Source organism: Pelophylax lessonae, assembly GCF_965119305.1.
Source record: "Pelophylax lessonae genome assembly, chromosome: 3".
NCBI classification, from domain to species: Eukaryota; Metazoa; Chordata; class Amphibia; order Anura; family Ranidae; genus Pelophylax; species Pelophylax lessonae.
Genome location: NC_138770.1, coordinates 26,344,320 through 26,369,855, shown reverse-complemented (window position 1 = coordinate 26,369,855; position 25,536 = coordinate 26,344,320). Strand labels below are relative to the sequence as shown.

At 45.2% G+C, this 25,536-nt stretch overlaps 2 protein-coding genes and 1 pseudogene across 3 annotated transcripts in view; 2 read left to right on the top strand and 1 right to left on the bottom strand.

Annotated features, from left to right (window-relative positions):
* Positions 1-25,536, top strand: part of LOC309550260 (uncharacterized protein) — a gene marked incomplete at both ends in the record, with an annotated part of 1,652,360 nt that overhangs the window by 1,337,822 nt on the left and 289,002 nt on the right. The window lies entirely within an intron of this gene.
* The window catches only part of LOC309549821 (uncharacterized protein), a gene marked incomplete at its 3' end in the record, with an annotated part of 279,510 nt that overhangs the window by 82,068 nt on the left and 171,906 nt on the right, over positions 1-25,536 (top strand). The window lies entirely within an intron of this gene.
* Positions 1,228-24,501, bottom strand: LOC309549827 (annotated as a pseudogene). The gene is made up of 2 exons: positions 24,425-24,501; positions 1,228-2,303 (listed from the first exon to the last, which is right to left on the bottom strand). The product of its transcript is annotated as an uncharacterized misc_RNA (transcript).

Here is a 25,536-nt window from a genome sequence, read left to right as displayed (position 1 = left end):
TGATGGCGGGCACTGTGTGTGTTTTTTTTACCTCTAGTAATCAGGGCACTGGTGATCGGTGCCCTGATTACATTTCTTCTGTGTCCCTGGCGCTGTGAGGCTCCCCCTCCTTCCTCACACTGCAGGCTCCGTGTGAGGAAGGCGCGCTGGTGATGAGAGATGATCTCATATGTTTACATATGAGATCATCTCTCATTGGACGGTCCGATCACGTGGTGAATGGCCGCTGTGATTGGCCATTCACCACGATCTGTGATCGGCTGTGTCCAAGGGACACGGCCGACACAGATTTTCCCTGATGCGCGCTCGCGGGAGCGCGAGGGGAGACTGTTTCTGGGAGGCCGTATAAATACGGCCTCCCGAAAATTCAAGTCCGCGCTGCAGCCGTATATAGGCTGTAGCGCGGATGGGAAGAAGTTAACATCCGACCATTCATCTCTCTCAGCGGGGAACGATCACGGGTGACCAGAGGCAATCGGAGCTGCCTGACCCACGCATTGGCTTCCCTGCTGATGAGCGGGGGTGGGAGTGTTCCGGCGGCAAGCGCTCGCCCCCTAGCTGCCTCCAAGCGTCTGACGTAGACCTACATGGGTTTGCCTGGGAGAGTAAAAAGGCGGCACGTGGTCGGGAAGTGGAGAAGTTTGAGTTGAGGTGACGGGGCGGAATATATGGAGGAAATCCATTAGAAGATAAATCTTCCCCCAATCCGATCTGTGTGAGAGGAGAAAACATCAATTCCCACTTCTCACCATCAAACGCTCCCCACAGACACACGCGGTAGGCGGGATCTATCTGCTATGTGTAGGAGGGGCCTTCCTAGTATTATCTCTCACTTCTCTATTCCATATAAACCGCAATTCATCTAAACCGCTCTGCGCAATTTTATACCGGAACATGTTAGGTATCTATTTACTCGGCGTGACCTCATCTTTCACATTATACAGAAAAATTGGGAGAACTTTACTGTTTACTTATTTTTAAACGCGGCAAAATGTAATTCTTCCCCAAAAAAAGGCGTTGGAAATACCGCTGCGCAAATACCGCGTGACAAAAAAATATTGCAACGACCGCAATTTTATTCTCCAGAGTCTTTGCTAAAAAATATATTTAATGTTTGGGGGTTTAAAGTCATTTTCTAGCTAAAATATTGATTTTAACTTGTAAACCACTTAAGTCAGAAATGGGCTTGGTCCTGAAGGAGCTAAAACATTTCCCGCACTCTGAACATTAACAGGTAAGCTCACCTGTGTGTATTCTCTGATGGCGAACAAGGGTTCCTTTATTATAAAAACATTTCCCGTACTCTGAACATGAATAGTGACGCTCACCTGTGTGTATTCTCTGATGGCTAAGAAGGTTTCCTCTTTTATTAAAATTGGGACTCTGAACATGAATAGGGAAGCTCACCTGTGTGTATTCTCTGATGGCTAAGAAGGTTTCCTTTTTTATTAAAACATTTCCCGCACTCTGAACATGAATAGGCATGCTCACCTGTGTGTATTCTCTGATGACTAAGAAGGTTTCCTTTGTGATTGAAACATTTCCCGCACTCTGAACATGAATAGGGACGCTCACCTGTGTGAATTCTCTGGTGCTGAAGAAGGTATCCTTTTTGGCTAAAACATTTCCCACACTCTGAACATGAATAGGGAAGCTCAGCTGTGTGTATTCTCTGATGCCTAATAAGAACTACTTTATCATGAAAACATTTCCCGCACTCTGAACATGAATAGGGACGCTCACCTGTGTGTATTCTCTGATGGCTAAGAAAGGATACTTTTTTATTGAAACATTTCCCGCACTCTGAACATGAATAGGGAAGGTCTCCTGTGTGTATTGTCTGATGGCTAAGAAGGGATTCTTTTTGATTGAAACATTTCCCACACTCTGAACATGAAAAAGGTCGCTCCCCTGTGTGTATTCTCTGGTGCCTAAGAAGGTATGTTTTGTGACTAAAACATTTCCCGCACTCTGAACATGAAAAAGGTCGCTCCCCTGTGTGTATTCTCTGGTGCCTAAGAAGGTATGTTTTGTGACTAAAACATTTCCCGCACTCTGAACATGAATAGGGAAGGTCACCTGTGTGTATTCTCTGGTGCTGAAGAAGGTTTCCTTTGTGACTAAAACATTTCCCGCACTCTGAACATGAAAAAGGTCGCTCCCCTGTGTGAATTTTCTGGTGCTGAAGAAGGTTTCCTTTGTGACTAAAACATTTCCCGCACTCTGAACATGACAATGAATTCTCCCCTGTATGGTATAAAGAAGATTCCCTGAGATGAGATGGTTTCCCACACCCGTCGGCACTGTCAGATATTAGAGGACTATGTGAAGTATCAGGAGATTCCAATGATCTCCTCCAATGGTGAGGTCTGTCATGTATATTATGAGGAACAGGATTTACTTCTGGAGAAGATGCCATGTCATTATCTTCTGTAGTCACATCTTCCTCCGATGTCCTTCTATTCCCACCACAGAGTCCGTCTGTCAGAAGACAAGAAAAATTACCAAGAGTTTTCCACACTCATATACACTGCTCAACACTTTATAATCAGAGTATAGCATCAAGTCAGGGAAACTCCTGGGATATTCATCTGGTCAGTCAAGTAGCAGAAGGGGGTTGTTGCCAACAGGTGCACTAGATGGGCAACAATGAGACGACCTCCAAAACAGGAATGGTTTTACAGGTGGAGGCCACTGACATTTTCCCTACTCACCTTTTCTGAGTGTTTGTCACTAGTTTTGCATTTGGCTGGGGTCAGTGTCACTATTGGTAGCATGAGGCCATACCTGGACCCTATAGAGGTTGCACAGGCAGTCCAACTCCTCCAGGATGGCACATCAATACCTCCCATTGCCAGAAGGTTTGCTGTGTCTCCCAGCACAGTCTCAGGAGCATGGAGGAGATTCCAGGAGACAGGCAGTTACTCTAGGAGAGCTGGACAGGGCCGTAGAAGGTCCTTAACCCATCAGCAGGACCGGTATCTGCTCCTTTGTGCAAGGAGGACCAGGATGAGCACTGCCAGAGCCCTACAAAATGACCTCCAGCAGGACACTGGTGTGAATGTCTCTGACCAAACAATCAGAAACAGACTTCATGAGGGTGGCCTGAGGGCCCGATGTCCTCTAGTGGGCGCTGTGCTCACTGCCCGGCACCGTGGAGCTCGATTGGCATTTGCCATTGAACACCAGAATTGGCAGCTCCACCACTGGCACCCTGTGCTTTTCACAGATGAGAGCAGGTTCACCCTGAGCACATGTGACAGACGTGAAAGGGTCTGGAGAAGCCGTGGAGAACATTATGCTGCCTGTAACATCGTTCAGCATGACCGGTTGGGTGGGGGGTCAGTGATGGTCTGGGGAGGCGTCTCCATGGAGGGACGCACAGACCTCTACATGCTAGACAATACCACCCTGACTGCCATTAGGTATTGGGATGAAATCCTTGGACCCATTGTCAGACCCATTCTGTTTCAGTCCATCCGATGCCCCCAGGTTACACCACAGTCGGTTCAGGAGCTCAGTAATTCCCTGGTCCAGATCTGGGAGGAAATACCCCAGGACACCATCCGTCGTCTCATTAGGAGAATGTCCCGACGTTGTCAGGCATGCATACAAGCACATGGGGGCCATACACACTACTGAGGACCATTCTGAGGTCCTGCAATGACATTTCACCAAAATGGACTCGCCTGCTGCATCATTTTTTCACTTTGATTTTCGGGGTGTCTTTGAGTTCAGCCCTCTGTAGGGTGATAATTTTAATTTCCATCAAACTATGTGGCATCCTTTCCTTCCTAACACATTACCCAGTCCATACCAGTATAGATCCTAACACATTACCCAGTCCATACCAGTATAGATCCTAACACATTACCCAGTCCATACCAGTAAAGATCCTAACACATTACCCAGTCCATACCAGTAAAGATCCTAACGGATTACCCAGTCCATACCAGTATAGATTCTAACTAATTACCCAGTCCATACCAGTATAGATTCTAACGAATTACCCAGTCCATACCAGTATAGATCCTAACACATTACACAGTCCATACCAGTATAGATCCTAACACATTACCCAGTCCATACCAGTATAGATTCTAACACATTGCCCAGTCCATACCAGTATCTAGGGCCTGAATCTAGGGAAGCAACTGGCAACAATGAAAAGAATCTCCATAGTGAAGGAGAGCTGGGAACGTATCCAGGTACAGACAGGGGCCTACACAGAGGAGGGCGGAGATACAAGGGTGCAGGCATCAAAGCAGAGTAGTTGGGTGACAGGAAGGGTTGAAGGGAAAAATGCCAGGAGGCCGATCCTGGGCTGGAGCACCCCAATAAATACGCCCTGATGCGTGATGTTGGGGAAACCAGTCAGGGACAACATTGCTGGAGCAGAGCGACGCCCCTAGATGCCAGGGGAAGAACTCCTCAAGTAGGGGCGGGAGCAAGGGAAAGGAAAGACAGGTTCTGGTGGTAAGGGACTCTGAAGGACAGAGAGTGCATTCTGTCAAAAAGACCATAGGTTTGACTAACCCTGACCTTAGTAAAACACTGTCTACTGTCTACAAGGAACTGTTCCGCCTCACCCCTCCGGGGATTGTGCGCTGCAAGCAGCGCTGGACGGAGGATATTCCTGACTTGCAGGGGGACGACTGGGATGACTTGTGGACAGATCCTTTTAAACACCTGGTGGCGGCTAGAGATAAGTTCATCCAATTTAAATTTCTCCACAGAGTGTATTATACGCCTGCCCGCCTGGCCAGGATCTTTCCGTCTGTGTCCGCTGAGTGTTGGCGATGCTCGGCTGCCCCAGCGGATGCCCGACATGTATTTTGGGACTGTGCTCTGGTTCAGCGCTACTGGTCGGAGGTTGTCTCCTGCCTTGGAAGGGTGCTTATGACTCCGGTTCCGCTGACCCAGAGCGTCTGTCTCCTGGGCCTGGTGGAGGAGGTGGTCCCCTCGGTGGCTCACAGGACGCTGTTGATTATACTACTGTTTTATGCCAAGAAGGCCATCCTACTACACTGGAAAAAAGTGTCACCCCCTTCGATTCCCTTCTGGAAGGGGCTGGTGAACGCTGTTTTACCTTTGTATAAGGCCACTTACGAGTCCCGTGGTTGTCTCCGGAAGTTCGAAAAGGTGTGGAAGGCATGGGTGGAATCCACCGAGACGGTGGGCTAATTGTGAATGGGAAGTGTCTGTATCTTATGGTTTATTTGGGCCCGCACTCTCACTGGTTCTTTTCTTTCAGTCAGGAAACCTCTGCTATTTCTGACCTGTAACTTTGTGTTCTGATCCAGTTGTCATGTATGTTTTTTTTTTTTTTTTTTTTTTTTGTGTGTCCTGTACCCCTGGGCCTGGGGGGGCGGTCTGGACCGGTTATGCTGTCCCGGCCGCCCCCGCCCCCCTATGCTTTACTCTGTTCTATAGGTAAGCTGCCAGGGTTGGGAGGGTGGGAGGGGTGGGTCGGGAAGGGTTGTTGTGCTGTCCCGCCATGTTAGGGACTGGTGTTTGTCACTGTCTGTATTTTTTTCTTGTTCTAAAACAATAAAAAGAATTTTTCAAAAAAAAAAAATGTCCTCTAGTGGTCCCTGTGCTCACTGCCCGCCACTGTGGAGCTGGATTGGCATTTGCCATTGAACACCAGAATTGGCAGCTCCACCACTGGCACCCTGTGCTTTTCACAGATGAGAGCAGGGTCACCCTGAGCACATGTGACAGACGTGAAAGGGTCTGGAGAAGCCGTGGAGAACATTATGCTGCCTGTAACATCGTTCAGCATGACCGGTTGGGTGGGGGGTCAGTGATGGTCTGGGGAGGCGTCTCCATGGAGGGACGCACAGACCTCTACAGGCTAGACAATGGCACCCTGACTGCCATTAGGTATTGGGATGAAATCCTTGGACCCATTGTCAGACCCATTCTGTTTCAGTCCATCCGATGCCCCCAGGTTACACCACAGTCGGTTCAGGAGCTCAGTAATTCCCTGGTCCAGATCTGGGAGGAAATACCCCAGGACACCATCCGTCGTCTCATTAGGAGAATGTCCCGACGTTGTCAGGCATGTATACAAGCACGTGGGGACCATACACACTACTGAGGACCATTCTGAGGTCCTGCAGTGACATTTCACCAAAATGGACTCGCCTGCTGCATCATTTTTTCACTTTGATTTTCGGGGTGTCTTTGAGTTCAGCCCTCTGTAGGGTGATAATTTTAATTTCCATCAAACTATGTGGCATCCTTTCCTTCCTAACACATTACCCAGTCCATACCAGTATAGATCCTAACACATTACCCAGTCCATACCAGTATAGATCCTAACACATTACCCAGTCCATACCAGTAAAGATCCTAACACATTACCCAGTCCATACCAGTAAAGATCCTAACACATTACCCAGTCCATACCAGTAAAGATCCTAACGGATTACCCAGTCCATACCAGTATAGATTCTAACTAATTACCCAGTCCATACCAGTATAGATTCTAACGAATTACCCAGTCCATACCAGTATAGATCCTAACACAATACCCAGTCCATACCAGTATAGATCCTAACACATTACACAGTCCATACCAGTAGTAGTAGTAGTAGTACCATACCAAAAAGACCATAGGTGCCAGGCTGTCTTTTTTTTTTTACCGGGCGCTCAGCTTCGGCACATCACGGATCTGTTGGACAGATTATTGGGTGGGGTTGGGGAAGACCCGGCTGTCATGGTACACGTGGGTACCAATGACAAAGTCAGAGGAAGATGGAGAGTCCTAAACAATTTCAGGGACTTAGGCGCTAAGTTGAGGACTAGGACCTCCAAGGTGATTTTTTTTAGAAATACTAACTGTACCTCGAGCCACACCAGAGAGGCAGCGGGAGATTAGGGAAGTTAACGAGTGGCTGAGGAGCTGGTGTAGTAAGGAGGGTTTCGGGTTCCTGGAGAACTGGGCTGACTTCTCAGCTGTCTACCGGCTCTTTAGTAGGTACGAATTGCACCTAAATGGGGAGGGTGCAACTGTACTGGGTGAGAAGATGGCCAACAAGTTAGAGGGGCTTTTAAACTAGGTGATGGGGGGGAGGGTACAGATGATGAATTAACCAGCGGGGAGCAAGGTTCAACGGGCACAAATGGGGACATTAGCGGTAGGGTGCTCAGAGTTCCTAAACCCAAGGTGGGTATGGGGAAAAAAAAATAAATAAATCACAAGAGCAGCCTTAAAACAACATCAAACGAGGATATAGTATGCAACCGGACAAAACTAACAGGTCTGTACACCAATGCTAGAAGCCTGGCCAACAAGATGGGAGAGCTGGAGCAGCTGATGTATGAGGAGGACTTCAATTTCGTGTGGATTTTAGAGACTTGGTTTGACAGCTCTCATGATTGGCTGGCGACCATACAGGGGTATTCCCTTTATCGCAGAGATAGAGAAGGTAAAAAAGGGGGAGGGGTATGTCTGTATATTAAGAACAGTATACAGGTAAATATGAGGGATGATATTAATAATGGAGCTATGGACGAGGCAGAATCCCTATGGGTAGAACTTCAAAGGGAAGGCACTATGGGGAAAGTAATATTGGGCATATGCTAAAGGCCCCCCAACCAGAGGGAGGAGGGGGAGGTGGACCTCCTTTCACAGATTTGAATGGCAGCAAGGATGGGAAATGTCATTATAATGGGGGACTTTAATTATCCATATATAGATTGGGCAGAAGGAACCGCACATTCATCCAAGGCTCGGCAGTTCTTAAATGTTTTGCAGGACAATTTCATGGGTCAGATGGTGAACGCACCGACAAGAAACAATGCGGTACTTGACCTACTGATTACCAACAATACAGACCTGATCACGGATATAGAAATATGGGCCAAATTAGGAAACTGTGACCATAGGTGAATTGGTTTCAGTATTATTCATAGTAATAGGAAACACAAGGGCAATATAAGGACACTGAATTTCAAAAGAGCCAATTTCCCTAAAATGCGCTCTTTGCTAGACAATATCAAATGGGATAGAGCCCTGGGAACAAAGAACACGGAGGAAAAATGGGAGTGCTTCAAGAGCATACTAAACAAAGGGATTGGCCAGTGCATTCCAAAAGGGAATACATTTAAAAGAGCTAAAATAAACCCTGGGTGGCTAAACTCCAACATAAAAATGCATATTAATACTAAAGAAAGGGCCTTCAAAAAATACAAGGCTGAGGGGTCATTGGCAGCATTCAAACATTACAAAGAGTGTAAAAAGAAATGTAAAGGCAAAATCAAAGCAGCTAAAATAGAACACGAGAGACATATAGCGGAAGAGAGTAAAAAAAAAAAAAACCCAAGAAATTCCTTAAGTATATAAATAGTAAGAAAGCGAGACCAGAACACATTGGCCCCATAAAAGACAGCAAAGAGAATCTGGCCACAGAGGACAGAGAGAAAGCGGAAGTGCTAAATAATTTTTTCTCTTCAGTCTTCACAAAAGAATCGGGGGGCTACACTAACCCAGCTTGTAATGCTAAATGAAATAATACACCTCAGGAAGTACCCCCATGGCTAACAGAAGATAGACTTAGAACTAAACTAGAGAAACTGAACATAAATAAATCACTAGGACCGGATGGCTTGCAACCGAGGGTTCATAAAGAGCTCAGCCAGGTGATAACCAGACCGTTATTCTTGATCTTTAAGGGTAGTCTACAGACGGGTATGGTGCCAGCTGATTGGAAAAATGCCAACGTGGTACCAATATTTAAAAAATGTCCGAGATATATCCCGGGTAACTATAGACCAGTCAGCCTAACATCAGTAGTCTGCAAGATTTTGGAGGGGATGTTAAGGGACCACATATAAGACTTTAGTAATGAAAACGGTATTATTAGTAGTAATCAGCATGGATTCATGAAAAATCGTTCTTGCCAAACCAATCTATTAACCTTCTATGATGAAGTGAGTTGCCATCTAGGTAAAGGAAGGCCTGTGGATGTGGTGTATCTGGATAAAGGAAGGTCTGTGGATGTGGTGTATCTGGATAAAGGAAGGCCTGTGGATGTGGTGTATCTGGATAAAGGAAGGCCTGTGGATGTGGTGTATCTGGATAAAGGAAGGTCTGTGGATGTGGTGTATCTGGATAAAGGAAGACCTGTGGATGTGGTGTATCTGGATAAAGGAAGGTCTGTGGATGTGGTGTATCTGGATAAAGGAAAGCCTGTGGATGTGGTGTATCTGGATAAAGGAAGGCCTGTGGATGTGGTGTATCTTGATAAAGGAAGGCCTGTGGATGTGGTGTATCTGGATAAAGGAAAGCCTGTGGATGTGGTGTATCTGGATAAAGGAAGGCCTGTGGATGTGGTGTATCTGGATAAAGGAAGACCTGTGGATGTGGTGTATCTAGATAAAGGAAGGCCTGTGGATGTGGTGTATCTGGATAAAGGAAGGCCTATGGATGTGGTGTATCTAGGTAAAGGAAGGCCTGTGGATGTGGTGTATCTGGATAAAGGAAGGCTTATGGATGTGGTGTATCTAGATAAAGGAAGGCCTGTGGATGTGGTGTATCTGGATAAAGGAAGGCCTGTGGATGTGGTGTATCTGGATAAAGGAAGGCCTGTGGATGTGGTGTATCTGGATAAAGGAAGGCCTGTGGATGTGGTGTATCTGGATAAAGGAAGGCCTATGGATGTGGTGTATCTAGGTAAAGGAAGGCCTGTGGATGTGGTGTATCTGGATAAAGGAAGGCCTGTGGATGTGGTGTATCTGGATAAAGGAAGGCCTGTGGATGTGGTGTATCTAGGTAAAGGAAGGCCTGTGGATGTGGTGTATCTGGATAAAGGAAGGCCTATGGATGTGGTGTATCTGGATAAAGGAAGGCCTGTGGATGTGGTATATCTGGATAAAGGAAGGTCTGTGGATGTGGTGTATCTGGATAAAGGAAGGTCTGTAGATGTGGTGTATCTGGATAAAGGAAGGTCTGTGGATGTGGTGTATCTGGATAAAGGAAGGCCTGTGGATGTGGTGTATCTGGATAAAGGAAGGCCTGTGGATGTGGTGTATCTGGATAAAGGAAGGCCTGTGGATGTGGTGTATCTGGATAAAGGAAGGTCTGTGGATGTGGTGTATCTGGATAAAGGAAGGCCTGTGGATGTGGTGTATCTGGATAAAGGAAGGCCTATGGATGTGGTGTATCTAGGTAAAGGAAGGCCTGTGGATGTGGTGTATCTGGATAAAGGAAGGCTTATGGATGTGGTGTATCTAGATAAAGGAAGGCCTGTGGATGTGGTGTATCTGGATAAAGGAAGGCCTGTGGATGTGGTGTATCTGGATAAAGGAAGGCCTGTGGATGTGGTGTATCTGGATAAAGGAAGGCCTGTGGATGTGGTGTATCTGGATAAAGGAAGGCCTATGGATGTGGTGTATCTAGGTAAAGGAAGGCCTGTGGATGTGGTGTATCTGGATAAAGGAAGGCCTGTGGATGTGGTGTATCTGGATAAAGGAAGGCCTGTGGATGTGGTGTATCTAGGTAAAGGAAGGCCTGTGGATGTGGTGTATCTGGATAAAGGAAGGCCTATGGATGTGGTGTATCTGGATAAAGGAAGGCCTGTGGATGTGGTATATCTGGATAAAGGAAGGTCTGTGGATGTGGTGTATCTGGATAAAGGAAGGTCTGTAGATGTGGTGTATCTGGATAAAGGAAGGTCTGTGGATGTGGTGTATCTGGATAAAGGAAGGCCTGTGGATGTGGTGTATCTGGATAAAGGAAGGCCTGTGGATGTGGTGTATCTGGATAAAGGAAGGCCTGTGGATGTGGTGTATCTGGATAAAGGAAGGTCTGTGGATGTGGTGTATCTGGATAAAGGAAGGCCTGTGGATGTGGTGTATCTGGACTTTGCAAAGGCATTTGACACAGTTCCCCACAAATGCTTACTGTACAAACTAAGGTACATAGGTATGGACCATAGGGTGAGTACTTGGATAGAGAACTGGCTCCAGGGGAGAGTCCAGAGGGTGGTGATAAATAGGAAGTACTTGGGAGGGTGTGGAAAGTGGGGTCCCCCAAGGATCTGTCCTGGGACCAATCCTGTTTAATTTATTAATAAACGACCTAGAGGAGGGGATATCTAGCACAATCTTTGTATTTGCGGACAATACTAAACTAAGCAGGCCAAATTCTTCTATGCCGTATGTGGTAACCTTACAAACGGACCTGAACAAAATAATGGGGGGGCAACTACATGGCAGATGGCAGTGGCCACTTATTAAAACTAGAGGGAAAAAGGTTTAACCTTAAAATACGTAAAGGGTTCTTTACTGTCAGAGCAGTGGGGATGTGAAATTCTCTTCCACAAGCAGTTGTATCAGCGGGGAGCATCGATAGTTTCAAAAGACTATTAGATGGGCACCTTAAAGACCACAACATAGAGGGGTATACAATGTACGGTTAACATAAAACACACACACACATCATAGGTTGAACTGGATGGATTGATGTCTTTTTTTATCCTCACCAACTATGTAACAGTATAGATCCTAGTACATTACCCAGTCCATACCAGTATAGATGCTAACACATTACCCAGTCTATACCAGTATAGATCCTAACACATTACCCAGTCCATACCAGTATAGATCCTAACACATTACCCAGTCCATACCAGTATAGATCCTAACACATTACCCAGTCCATACCAGTATAGATCCTAACACATTACCCAGTCCATACCAGTATAGATCCTAACGCATTACCCAGTCCATACCAGTATAGATATCCAGCATGATATTTTCCCCATTGAGATCTGATGAGTTTTCAAAGTGTTCCTTTCATTCTTTGGAGCAGTGTATGTTGGTCGAGCATTTCAAAGTGTAAAAGAGATCTGTGGTGGAACTGGGAGCAATCACAACACCAAACTATGACAACTAACCAGATCAATGACACCACCCAACCAAACATCACTAAGTAAGCTTTAACCCATTCTTCCATAATTACCCAAGCTGATATCTGGAGAAGTTTCTTCCTCTTTAACTGCGTCCATCATCCCAACCTCCTCTGTAAAATGCTGATCACCCCTCACATACGTCTTTTCCTTTATAACCCCAATTTGTACATTTATCAGATCTTCATCCTAAACCAGCAAAATGGGAGAAATAATATTAAATACAAAAAAATAATAATAATAGAAGAATGATATCTCTTAGGGCTTGGGATCACTCTCCTACATTCTCATCTACCTGATGATGGTGAGGGATGGTGTGACCTTCCTGTGTGGAATCCCGGGAATACAGAGGACGGGGACATCTCTCTGGTGCATTTCTGTAACTGGATGACTCCACCATGGTGTCCTGGTACTGCTTTCTGTGACCATTTGGAAACTCTGCCTCCTCCATTACAAAATCCTCATCATCCTCCTCTTTTATCTCTTCTTTAATGTTGACCTGTGTGGAATCCCCGGAATACAGAGGACGGGGACATCTCTCTGGTGGGTTCCTGGTATTAGGTGGCTCCATCATATCCTTGTGTCCTTCTGAAAACTCCTCCATCTCTCCATACTCCTCATCCTCCTCTTTATACTCTTCTTTAACAACAATATTATACTCACCGAGGTTTCCACTCTGAATATATAATAAAACATTTATTGTAACAAACACACTTGTGTATAAATCATAACTATCAGTAATTGTTCCTCATCTACCTGATGATGGTGAGGGATGGTGTGACCTTCCCGTGTGGAATCCCGGGAATACAGAGGACGGGGACATCTCTCTGGTGGGTTCCCATTACTGGATCCATCTGTAGGAAACACACACACTGACTGAATACATTGTTTCTATGTGTTTATCAGATGATGGGGGATCTAGGTGGATCCTCCGTACTGCTCTCTCCTTTACAATAAAGTCTCCTCTTACCCGGTGATGTGAGGGGCGGCTGATTCTCCATCATGACGTCTTTGTAGAAGTGGATCTACAAATCCTCAAACATCAATCCATATACCCAAACAGTTTTTATATTTAGTGGCCATCACTCACCTGTGCTGATGTCTGGAGAAGATTCTTCCTCTTTAACTTTGTCCATCATCCCAACCTCTTCCCTGAACTGCTGATCACCCCTCACATACGTCTCTTCTTCCTCTTTAACCACTTGCCTACAGTGCACTTTCACCCCCTTCCTGCCCAGACTGATTTTCAGCTTTCAGCGCTCTCACACTTTGACTGAGAATTACTCAGTCATGCAACACTGTACCCATACAAAAATTGTGTCCTTTTTTTCACACAAATAGAGCTTTCTTTTGATGGTATTTGATCAATACTGGGTTTTTTATTTTTTGTGCTATAAATAAAAAAAGACTGAAAATATCGTGAAAAAACGCATTTTTCTTTGTTTCTGTCATAAAATTTTGCAAATTAGTCATTTTTCTTCACAAATTTTGGCCAAAATTTATACTGCTACTTATCTTTGGTAAAAATAACCCAAATAAGTGTATATTATTTGGTCTTTGTGAAAGTTATAGAGTCCACAAGCTATGGTGCGAATCATTGAAAATTGATCACACTTGATCACACCTGATGTACTGAAGGCCTATCTCATTTCTTGAGACACTAAAAAGTCAGGAAAGTACAAATACCCCCCAAATGACCCCTTTTTTGAAAGTAGACATTCCAAGGTATTTAATAAGGGGCATGGTGAGTTTTTTGAAGTTGTAATTTTTTCCCACAATGCTTTGCAAAATGAAGATTTTTTTTTTTTTTTTTTTTTTTACAAATTGCCGTATTAACAGGTTATTTCTCTCACACAGCACATGTATACTTGCAACTACACCCCAAAACAAATTCTACTACTCCTCCTGAGTATGGCGATACCACATGTGTGAGACTTTTTCACAGCCTGGCCACATACACAGGCCTAACATCCAAGTAGCAGCGTCCGGCATTCTAGGAGCATAAATTACACATATCATTTCCTGACAACCTATTGCACTTTTGAAGGCCCTGGAGCACCAGGACAATGGAAAACCCCATAAAATGACCCCATTTTGGAAAGCAAACACCCCAACGTATAATCTTTGAGGCATAATGAGTCTTTTGAACATGTCATTTTTTTCCACAAGTTTTTGGAAAATGTGGAAAGAAAATGAAAATGCTTTTTTTTTTACACAAAGTTGTCAATTTATGCAATATTTCTAACACATAGCATGTACATAGCAAAAATTGCACCCCAAAATACATTCTGCTACTTCTCCTGAGTATGCTGATACCACATGTGTGAGACTTTTTCACAGCCTGGCCACATACATAGGCCCAACATTCAAGTAGCCCCGTCCGGCATTCTAGAAGCAGAAATTACACATATAATTTCCTGACAACCTATCGCACTTTTGAAGGCCCTGGAGCACCAGGACAATGGAAACCCCCATAAAATGACCCCATTTTGGAAAGCAAACACCCCAACGTATAATTTGTGAGGCATAATGAGTCTTTTGAACCTGTCATTTTTTTCCACAAGCTTTTGGAAACTGTGGAAAGAAAATGAAAATGCATTTTTTTTTACACAAAGTTGTCAATTTATCAGATATTTCTAACACATAGCATGTAGATTGCAAAAATTGCACCCCAAAATACATTCTGCTACTCCTCCTGAGTATGCTGATACCACATGTGTGAGACTTTTTCACAGCCTGGCCACATACAGAGGCCCAACATTCAAGTAACCCTGTCCGGCATTCTAGAAGCAGAAATTGCACATATAATTTCCTGACAACCTATCGCACTTTTGAAGGCCCTGGAGCACCAGGACAATGGAAACTCCCATAAAATGACCCCATTTTGGAAAGCAAACACCCCAACGTATAATTTGTGAGGCATAATGAGTCTTTTGAACCTGTCATTTTTTTCCACAAGCTTTTGGAAACTGTGGAAAGAAAATGAAAATGCATTTTTTTTTACACAAAGTTGTCAATTTATGCAATATTTCTAACACATAGCATGTACATAGCAAAAATTGCACCCCAAAATACATTCTGCTACTCCTTCTGAGTATGCTGATACCACATGTGTGAGACTTTTTCACAGCCTGGCCACATACATAGGCCCAACATTCAAGTAGCCCCGTCCGGCATTCTAGAAGCAGAAATTACACATATAATTTCCTGACAACCTATCGCACTTTTGAAGGCCCTGGAGCACCAGGACAATGGAAACCCCCATAAAATGACCCCATTTTGGAAAGCAAACACCCCAACGTATAATTTGTGAGGCATAATGAGTCTTTTGAACCTGTCATTTTTTTCCACAAGCTTTTGGAAACTGTGGAAAGAAAATGAAAATGCATTTTTTTTTTACACAAAGTTGTCAATTTATCAGATATTTCTAACACATAGCATGTAGATAGCAAAAATTGCACCCCAAAATACATTCTGCTACTCCTCCTGAGTATGCTGATACCACATGTGTGAGACTTTTTCACAGCCTGGCCACATACAGAGGCCCAACATTCAAGTAGCCCTGTCCGGCATTCTAGAAGCAGAAATTGCACATATAATTTCCTGACAACCTATCGCACTTTTGAAGGCCCTGGAGCACCAGGACAATGGAAACCCCCATAAAATGACCCCATTTTGGAAAGCAAACACCCCAACGTATAATTTGTGAGGCATAATGAGTCTTTTGAACATGTCATTTTTTTCCACAAGTTTTTGGAAAATGTGGAAAGAAAATGAAAATGCATTTTTTTTACACAAAGTTGTCCATTTATGCAATATTTCTAACACATAGCATGTACATAGCAAAAAATTCACCCCAAAATACATTCTGCTATTCCTCCTGAGTATGGCGATACCACATGTGTAATACTTTTACACAGCCTGGCCACATACATAGGCCTAACATCCAAGTAGCGCTTTACACAAAGTTGTCCATTTATCCACTTTAAGACTGGGCCTATTTTTGACACTTGGTGTTTACAAGCTAAAATCATTTTTATGCTAGAAAACTACTTAGAACCCCCAAACATTATATATTTTTTTTTAGCAGAGACCCTAGAGAATAAAATGGAGATTGTTACAATATTTTTTATCACACCATATTTGAGCAGCAGTCTTCCAAATGCAATTTTTTTAACAAAAATTCACTTTTTTTAATTAAAAAAAAAGAAAACAGTAAATTTAGCCCAATTTTTTTCCATAATGTGAAAGATAATGTTACGCCGAGTAATTAGATACCCAACATGTCATGCTTCAAAATTGGGCACGTTCGCGGAATGGCGCCAAACATTGGTACTTAAAAATCCCCATAGGCAACATTTTAAAAATGTCTACAGGGTACCAGCTTAGAGTTACAGAGGAGGTCTAGGGCTCAAATTATTGCTCTCACTCTAACGATCGCGGCGATACCTCACATGTGTGGTTTGAACACCGTTTACATATGTGGGCGGGACTTGCGTATGCGTTAGCTTCTGCGCGCGAGCTAACGGGGACAGGGCGCTTTAATTTTTTTTTTTTTTTTTTTTTCCTATTTATTTTATTTAATAATTTTTTATTTTTACATGGTTTTTTGAAAAAAAATGTTTTGATCGTTTTTATTCCTATTACAAGAAATGTAAACATCCCTTGTAATAGAAATAGGCATGACAGGTCCTCTTTATTGTGAGATCTGGGGTCAAAAATACCTCACACCTCACAACTACACTAAAAAAGAAGAAAAAAAAAAAAAATTTTTGAAAAAAAAAAAAAAACAAAAAGGAAAAAAAAAAATGGCCCTTTAAACCGGTTGCTAGGCAACGACTTTTGACGTAGCTCCGGTCCTCCAAGACCATAGAGTCGAGTGAGGGGCATCTTGCCCTCACTTGACTTCCTGTCTCTGAGGATCCGGGACCGGATAATTTTCCCCGCTTCCGGCGGGTCCGGTAAGCTAGGAAAACGTCTAGGACGCGGCGGGAGGGGGGGGGGCACCTCTTCCCCTGCACCGTTGCGGCGGATTCCGCGGTGACTCCGCCACTGAGACCACCCTTATCTGAAAGCCGACCGCCCCCCGTTTAAAAAAATACCAGGGTTATGGCAATTATCTGCTGCCATAACCCCAGTATTTAGCTTTAATTGCCAATGTATAAATGACAACCTATCATTTTTGAAGGCCCCTCATATTTTTTACACATAGCATGTACATACCAAGAAATACATTACAAAATATATTCTATAAAGGAAAGTGTAAAAAAAATTATTACCTGTGGTTGTAGTAGTGCAGTTGTCCACAGAGGAGAGCATTAGTCCAGGCAGCAGGCAGGGATATGCTTAGCGACTACAATAGCAATTTTCCAGGCAGCAGGCAGGAATATAGTCTATAGTCTGGGATATTGTCAGCACAGCCGCAGCATTTGTCCAAATGAATTTTCCAGGCAGAGACATGGTCAGCACAGCCATAATATTGGTCCCGGTACACTGCAGACAATGATTGTACCACTCTCCAGCTAATATCATGCAGAGGCATGATGGTAGTAAGCTGAGGGCCTTGGTCAGGTGAGACCTGGGGACAGGGGTAGAGGCTTCTCCCACCCAAATCTCTTTGAAGCCTCCGGACTCCAGACCCTAATGCGGAATTTACAAAACCCAGAGACAACCAAAAAATTGGTTTTCTCCCTCCGGAAAAACAACTCTGGAGCCCCTCACATATGTGAGACCCCTGTGTACTACAGTAGCAGGGGGCGACAGATCAGTTCAAGCGGTAGGCAGAAGAATAGTCGGTAAAACAAGCCAGGGTCAGTTCACGTGCAAGCAATCCAATCGGCAGGCAGAAGAGTAGTTGAAAAACAGGCCAAGGGTCAGTTCACAGGGAAGCAATCCAAACCGTAGGAAGTAGCGTAATCGGTAAAACAAGCCAGGGTCAGTTCACGTGCAAGCAATCCAATCGGCAGGCAGAAGAGTAGTTGAAAAACAGGCCAGGGTCAGTTCACAGGGAAGCAATCCAAACAGTAGGAAGTAGCGTAATCGGTAAAACAAGCCAGGGTCAGTTCACGTGAAAGCAGTCCAAACAGTAGGCAGAGACATAGTGGAAAAACAGGCCAGGGTTAGTTTATGTGGAAAGCAGTGGCATGGTGATATGAGGAAAATTGGTCAGCACAGATGAAAACGGGGAAATGGGCTAGTAATTTACCAATGTATGGTAACGCGTGAAGCATTCTCCAACGCACAGGCCAGGTTGGGAGGGACAGTACCGACAATAGAAGCTGGTATCCTTACGAAACCCCCTTCTGCTGCATACACGGCATCTTTTTTGCCGTCTTCGGCCTGATTCAGACGGTGGAACGTAGTCTGGAAAGTGGCGCTCACTAAGTCGGCTAACAGCCTCAGAGCGAAGGTTTTCTTGGGGGAGTCCTTGTGGGTAGATGAGGGTCGTGATAATTTCTTCAATAAATTTTAGGAAGGAGATGGGGCTTTCAGTGGATTTGGTGTAAATGACATAAGAGTTATAAAAGGCCAATTGAAATAAATAAATTGCAACCTTCTTATACCAGAATCGGGACTTCCTTGTGGCCAAGTAGGGTTGAATCATCTGGTCGTTAAAATCCACCCCCCCCATGTAAAGATTGTAATCCTGCACACATGATGGTTTTTGGATGGGACCTCTTCTTCTCCGAACCTCCACTGTGGTGTCGTCATGAATGGTGGACATCATGTACACATTTCGGTTATCCTTCCATCGCAAGGCCAGCAGCTCGTTGTTTCTCAGGGCTGCTATTTCCCCCTTCCTCATTCTTTTATTTACTAAGGACTGTGGGAAGCCCTTCCTGTTCTTCCTGGTGGTTCCGCAGGCCAAGGTTCCTTCAAGGTACAGATGTTTTAAGAGGGGCACGCTGGTATAAAAATTATCCAGGTAAAGGTGGTAGCCTTTCCTCAGCAGTGGGTACGCCAAGTCCCATACAATCTTTCCATTTGTGCCCATGTAGGCCGGGCAGTCAGGGGGATTGAGCTGGGAATCTCTTCCTTCGTATATGCGGAACGCATACAGATATCCCGTAGCTCTGTCGCACAGTTTATAGAATTTGACCCCATATTTGGACCTTTTGCTTGGAATATACTGCTTTATTCCAAGCCGGCCTGTGAAGTGTAGCAGGGACTCATCTACACAAATGTTTTGATTAGGGACGTAAAGTTCTGCAAAACTTTGGGAAAGAAAATTTATGAGGGGGCGAATTTTATACAGCTTGTCAAAATGTGGATGATTTTGGGGGGGGCACTGGCTGTTGTCACTAAAATGAAGGAAGCGCATGATAATTTCATACCGGGACCTGGGCATTTGGGCAGAATATATGGGCATACTGTGTATGGGTTGGGTGGACCAATAGGCATGTCCTTCATTTTTCTTTGTAACCCCCATGTTTATGGTGAGGCCCAAAAACATTTTGAACTCCTCCAAGGTTAACTCTCTCCACTCAAACGGACGGGAATAGGAAGATTGGGGGTTGTTAGCAATAAACTGCTGGGCATACAGATTCGTTTGGTCCACGATGTATTGCAGAAAATCGTTGGGCAGAAATAAATGGAGAAAATCAATAAAAGAAAAATTTTCTGTATTGGCCTGCACACCTGGCTGTGCGGTAAAAGGGGGAATATTTGCTGATCCTGAGTTGGAGGGCAGCCATCTTGGATTGGCAAGAGCATCTGGGAGGTGGATAGTGGCCCTGGCTCTTGGGGGATGTGACACTCCAGTGCTGGTAGAAGGGGGATTCGGAATTGGGAGTGATGCCGCAGCGCTGGTGCTGGGCCTGGGCATTCGCTCCTGGGGTGTTTCGCTGGGGGCAGAGCGGGTACTGGGCCTGGGCATTGGATCCTGGGGTGTACTGGTGGTGGCAGTGCTGGTGCTGGGCATAGGATCCTGGGGTGTATCCCTTGTGGCTGCCCGGTTTCCAGAGCGCCGTGCCCTTTTGGGAGGGACCCATTCTTCCGCCGAGTCCATCTCCGATCCGCTACTATTGGCGACTTCAAATTCCGAATCGGATTCGGAATTGGACCCGGATACTGATGAGAGCTCCCCGGTGCCCTCATCATCCATAGAGATGATCTCAAACGCCTCCTCGCTGCTGAACATCCTTTTTGACATTCTGGCTGATGGGTGGCAGGTGACGGATAGGTGGCAGGTGACGGTCACTGATGGGGTGACAGATGACGATCACTGATGGGGTGACAGGTGACGATCACTGATGGGGTGACAGGTGACGCTGATTGATGGGGTGACAGGTGACGATCACTGATGAGGTGACGATCACTGATGGGGTGACAGGTGACGCTGATTGATGGGGTGACAGATGGCAATCACTGATGGGGTGACAGGTGACGATCACTGATGGGGTGACAGGTGACGGTGATTGATAGGGTGACAGGTGACGGGCGCTGGTCACCGATGGGTGACAGGTGCACCGCTGGCGATACTTATGGCAGTCTCTGGTGACAGGTGCACTTTATAGGTAGTGATTTTTGGTGCAGTGATAGTGACAGGTGACTGTTGGGTGACAGGTGCAATTGGGGGGGGCTGATGACACTTTTTTTTCTGATTTTCACAGGACAGGTACACAGATCAGTAACTCACTGTTTCTGGCTCTCCTCTCCTCACACTGGAAACGGTGTGTGAGGGAAGATGAGCTAGTAACAGTGAGTTACTGCTCTTTGTTTACATTTGTGATGGGCTGTGAATGGCTTCACAGCCCATCACATCGTAATCAGCCACTGTCATTGGCTGTTTTACACTGTCGGTGACTAGCTGTGTTCCTAGGGAACACATAGCCACCGACATGACCGCGCTGCGCGCTCCCGATCGCGCATGCGCGGTCATTTTCTGCCGCCCTCTATTGTGATCGGCTGTGTCAATGGAACACAGCCGATCACGTGGGAAACAGCCGTGCCTATTGGCTGTTTCCCCCCTGCCGGTGACGGGGGGTGTCCCTGGGACACGCCGACACCGGCAGTGCAGGGCGGCGCGCCCGCGATCGCGCGCCTGCCCTGCTTAAAGTGCCGCCGTCATATGACGGCGGCCCAGGATAATGGTCGCTCCGCTCCGCCGTCATATGACGGCGGGCGGGCGGCAAGCGGTTAACCTCATCTTTTATATCTATCAGATTTTCATTCTAAACAAAAAAAATAGCAGGGAATGGTTGCTTTAAAATGTGAGCACAAATAACCTTATACCTAAAAGTGGAATATATCTTCATACAGTCAGATCACTTTTATGATCTCAACATCCATCTTCATCTACCTGATGATGGTGGGGGATGGTGTGACCTTCCTGTGTGGAATCCCGGGAATACAGAGGACGGGGACATCTCTCTGGTGGGTTCCCATTACTGGATCCATCTGTAGGAAACACACACACTGACTGAATACATTGTTTCTATGTGTTTATCAGATGATGGGGGATCTAGGTGGATCCTCCGTACTGCTCTCTCCTTTACAATAAAGTCTCCTCTTACCCGGTGATGTGAGGGGCGGCTGATTCTCCATCATGACGTCTTTGTAGAAGTGGATCTACAAATCCTCAAACATCAATCCATATACCCAAACAGTTTTTATATTTAGTGGCCATCACTCACCTGTGCTGATGTCTGGAGAAGATTCTTCCTCTTTAACTTTGTCCATCATCCCAACCTCTTCCCTGAACTGCTGATCACCCCTCACATACGTCTCTTCTTCCTCTTTAACCTCATCTTTTATATCTATCAGATTTTCATTCTAAACAAAAAAAATAGCAGGGAATGGTTGCTTTAAAATGTGAGCACAAATAACCTTATACCTAAAAGTGGAATATATCTTCATACAGTCAGATCACTTTTATGATCTCAACATCCATCTTCATCTACCTGATGATGGTGGGGGATGGTGTGACCTTCCTGTGTGGAATCCCGGGAATACAGAGGACGGGGACATCTCTCTGGTGGGTTCCCATTACTGGATCCATCTGTAGGAAACACACACACTGACTGAATACATTGTTTCTATGTGTTTATCAGATGATGGGGGATCTAGGTGGACCCTCCGTACTGCTCTCTCCTTTACAATAAAGTCTCCTCTTACCCGGTGATGTGAGGGACGGCTGATTCTCCATCGTGACGTCCTTGTAGAGATCCTTGTGTACTTCCAAGAATCTTCTGAGAATCCTCCTCACCCCTCTGGTCAGGTCTGTGTTTTACTAATAGAAATAAGAGTGAGATCATGTGACCTCCCAGAATCCTCCTCACCTCTCCGGTCAGATCTGTGTTTTATTAATAGAGATAAGAGTGATATCATGAGAGAAACAAAAGAAAGCAAGGTGGCAGCATTGGGTCTGGGTGAAGAGTGGGGGACAGAAGTGTCAAATATGGGGTGTGAGGAGTTGAGATTTTCAATGTTGAATAAGGGAATGAGGAGTGGGGGACAACAGTGTCAGTGGGGGTTGTGGAATATAGGTGAGCAGTGTGGGAAGGGGGGTGAGGAGAGGGGAACAACAGTGTTGGAAGAGGAGTGAGAAGTAGTGAACAGGGGTGATAGATGGGGGTGAGGAATGGGGGACAGCGGTGTTAGATGGGGGTAGCGGTGTTATATGACAGGTGAGGAATGAGGGACAGCAGTGTTAGATGGGGGTAATGGTGTTAGATGGGGGTGAGGAGCGGGGGACAATGGTGTTAGATGGGGGTGAGGAGCGGAGGGACAGTGGTGTTAGATGGGGGGTGAGGAATGGGGGACAGCGGTGTTAGATGGGGTGAGGAGCGGGGGACAGCGGTGTTAGATGGGGGTGAGGAGTGGGGGACCAGTTGGTGTTGGGACAGAGGATGGGATTAATGTTAGTAGTGACAAGGGAGGAAAGCTGCTGAATATTTCCAGAGGTGAGTGTCGGGGTCACCCCGAGCTCTGCTTCTTTCCCAGATAGATTATGAGTACCTAGGCTCTGCCTGGTGAGGGCGCTACAGGAGAGCTGGAGGAAGTTTTGCTGCTCATCCTACTTATGTGATTTCACTGGGGGACTGCAATCTGATTCTCAGTGTTATGTGTTCCTCTGTTTCTTTTCCCCCGGCATAAACAGGGAAGGAGGACATTTTCTTTATGTAATTAAAGATTATATATAGAAAATAATATCTTAATACCTCCTCTGCTGCCACTTCCAGCTACGTCTCCTCTCTATTTCCTCCCGACTCGCCTCTGAAATTCCTATTTATATCTAATATCACTTCCTCTGTGGACCTACATCACTTCCTGTCAGTATCTTACATCACTTCCTGTCTGTGCGTTCCATCTGAGAGAAGTCAGGTCACCACCTTGTGGACCATATTGTAGGGTGACCAGATTTTTAAAATGAAATCCAGGGATGTATTTTTTTTTTTTTTGGCAAATGGTAAACTATTTTATGAGCATATTTCCTTGAAATGATCTATGCGGTGTATGTGGGATGTGTTTATGGAATGATTGTATGATATATATGTTATTTCTCACATTTCGTCCATGAGATAGAAAAAAAAAAGATAAAGATACTTTTTAGAATTTTTGGGATGGGGCTACCAAAAGTTAGGAAGATAAGATAAAGGAAAAACTTGGAGGGGGGATGGGGCGGCTAAATTCAAATCTAATTCGGGCAGGAGTAATGGTGTCACCCTCTCTGTAATAGGTAAGAAATACTGCAGAGCTGCAATGTGCAAATAGTGGTGAAACACCCCCCCATATATAATTAGAATAAAATGTAAAATATGCACATTAAAGTGGAGCTCCACCCATTTTTACAAGTTGAGATGTATGTAATCCCCTTCAAATATGCTTTTGACAATGTAAACAATTTTTTATTTTAAGGAAATACCTTTAATCTTCTTTATTAATCTGCACCTCCGGGTCCTGCTGCTTTCGGCGATTATGTCATTCGGCAATTCGCAAGGGCTCCTGGGACATGTATCCCAGCAGCCCTTGCAATTCGCCTAGTGACGAAATCTCGTGTGATTTCCAGTTCTCAGGGATGTATTGCATTCAGTCCGTGCTCCGCCCCCACCCCTCCTCGCCTCCTCTCAGTGAGCTCTATGGGATGTATTGCATTCAGTCCATGCTCCGCCCCCGCCCCACCTCCTCTCAGTAAGCTCTACGGGATGTATTGCATTCAGTCTGTGCTCCGCCCCGCCTCCTCTCAGTGACTGAAAGCATTACATTCCGTAGAGCTCACTGAGAGGAGGCGGGGCGGAGGCGGGGCAGTTTGTCGGATGCATTATCCGACGATAGACAGAGAGCAGAGTGGAGAGAATCTAATGTTAAAGGGCAACGCTGACTGGAACATTAAAGGGTAACTGACTGGAAAATTAAAGGGGAACGCTGACTGGAACATTAAAGGGGAACTCTGACTGGAACATTAAAGGGGAATGCTGACTGGAACAATAAAGGGGAACTCTGACAGGGACACAGATGTAAACGGGCACTCTGACAGGGACACTGATGTAAAGGAGGACTCTGACGGGTTCACATCCATGTCCCCGTCAGAGTGCTCCTTTATATCTAGTGTGTCCCCGTCAATGTCCTCCTTTACATCCATGTCCCCATCAGAGTGCCCCTTTACATCTAGTGTGTCCCTATCAGAGTCCTCCTTTACATCTGTGTCCCTGTCAGAGTGCCACTTTACATCCAGTGTCCCCACCAGAGTCCTCCTTTACATCCAGTGTCTCAGTCAGAGTGCCCCTTTATGTGTTCCCCTTTATTATTCCAGTCAGAGTTCCCCTTTATTTTTTCTGTTCAGAGTTCCCCTTTAATATTGCGGTCAGAGTTCCCCTTTAATATTGCGGTCAGATTTCTCCTTTAATATTCCAGTCAGAGCTGCCCTTTATTATTCCGGTCAGAGCTGCCCTTTATTATTCCGGTCAGAGTTCCCCTTTAATATTCCGGTCAGAGCTCCCCTTTATTATTCCAGTCAGAGCTCCCCTTTATTATTCTGGTCAGAGTTCCCCTTTAATATTCCAGTCAGAGTTCCCCTTTAATATTCCAGTCAGAATTCCCCTTAATTATGTCGGTCAGAGCTCCCCTTAATTATTCCGGTCAGAGTTCCCCTTTATTATTCCGGTCAGAGTTCCCCTTTAATATTCCGTTCAGAGTTCCCCTTTATTATTTTGGTCAAAGTTCCCCTTTAATATTCCAGTCAGAGTTCCCCTTTATTATTCCGGTCAGAGTTCCCCTTTAATATTCCGTTCAGAGTTCCCCTTTATTATTTTGGTCAAAGTTCCCCTTTAATATTCCAGTCAGAGTTCCCCTTTATTATTCCAGTCAGAGTTCCCCTTTATTATTCCGGTCAGAGTTCCCCTTTAATATTCCGTTCAGAGTTCCCCTTTATTATTTTGGTCAAAGTTCCCCTTTAATATTCCGGTCAGAGTTCCGCTTTATTTTTCCGGTCAGAGTTCCCCTTTATTATTCCGGTCAGAGTTCACCTTTATTATTCCGGTCAGAGTTCCCCTTTATTATTCCGGTCAGAGTTCCCCTTCAATGTTCCAGTCAGAGTTCCCCTTTAATATTCCGGTCAGAGTTCCGCTTTATTTTTCCGGTCAGAGTTCCCCTTTATTATTCCGGTCAGAGTTCCCCT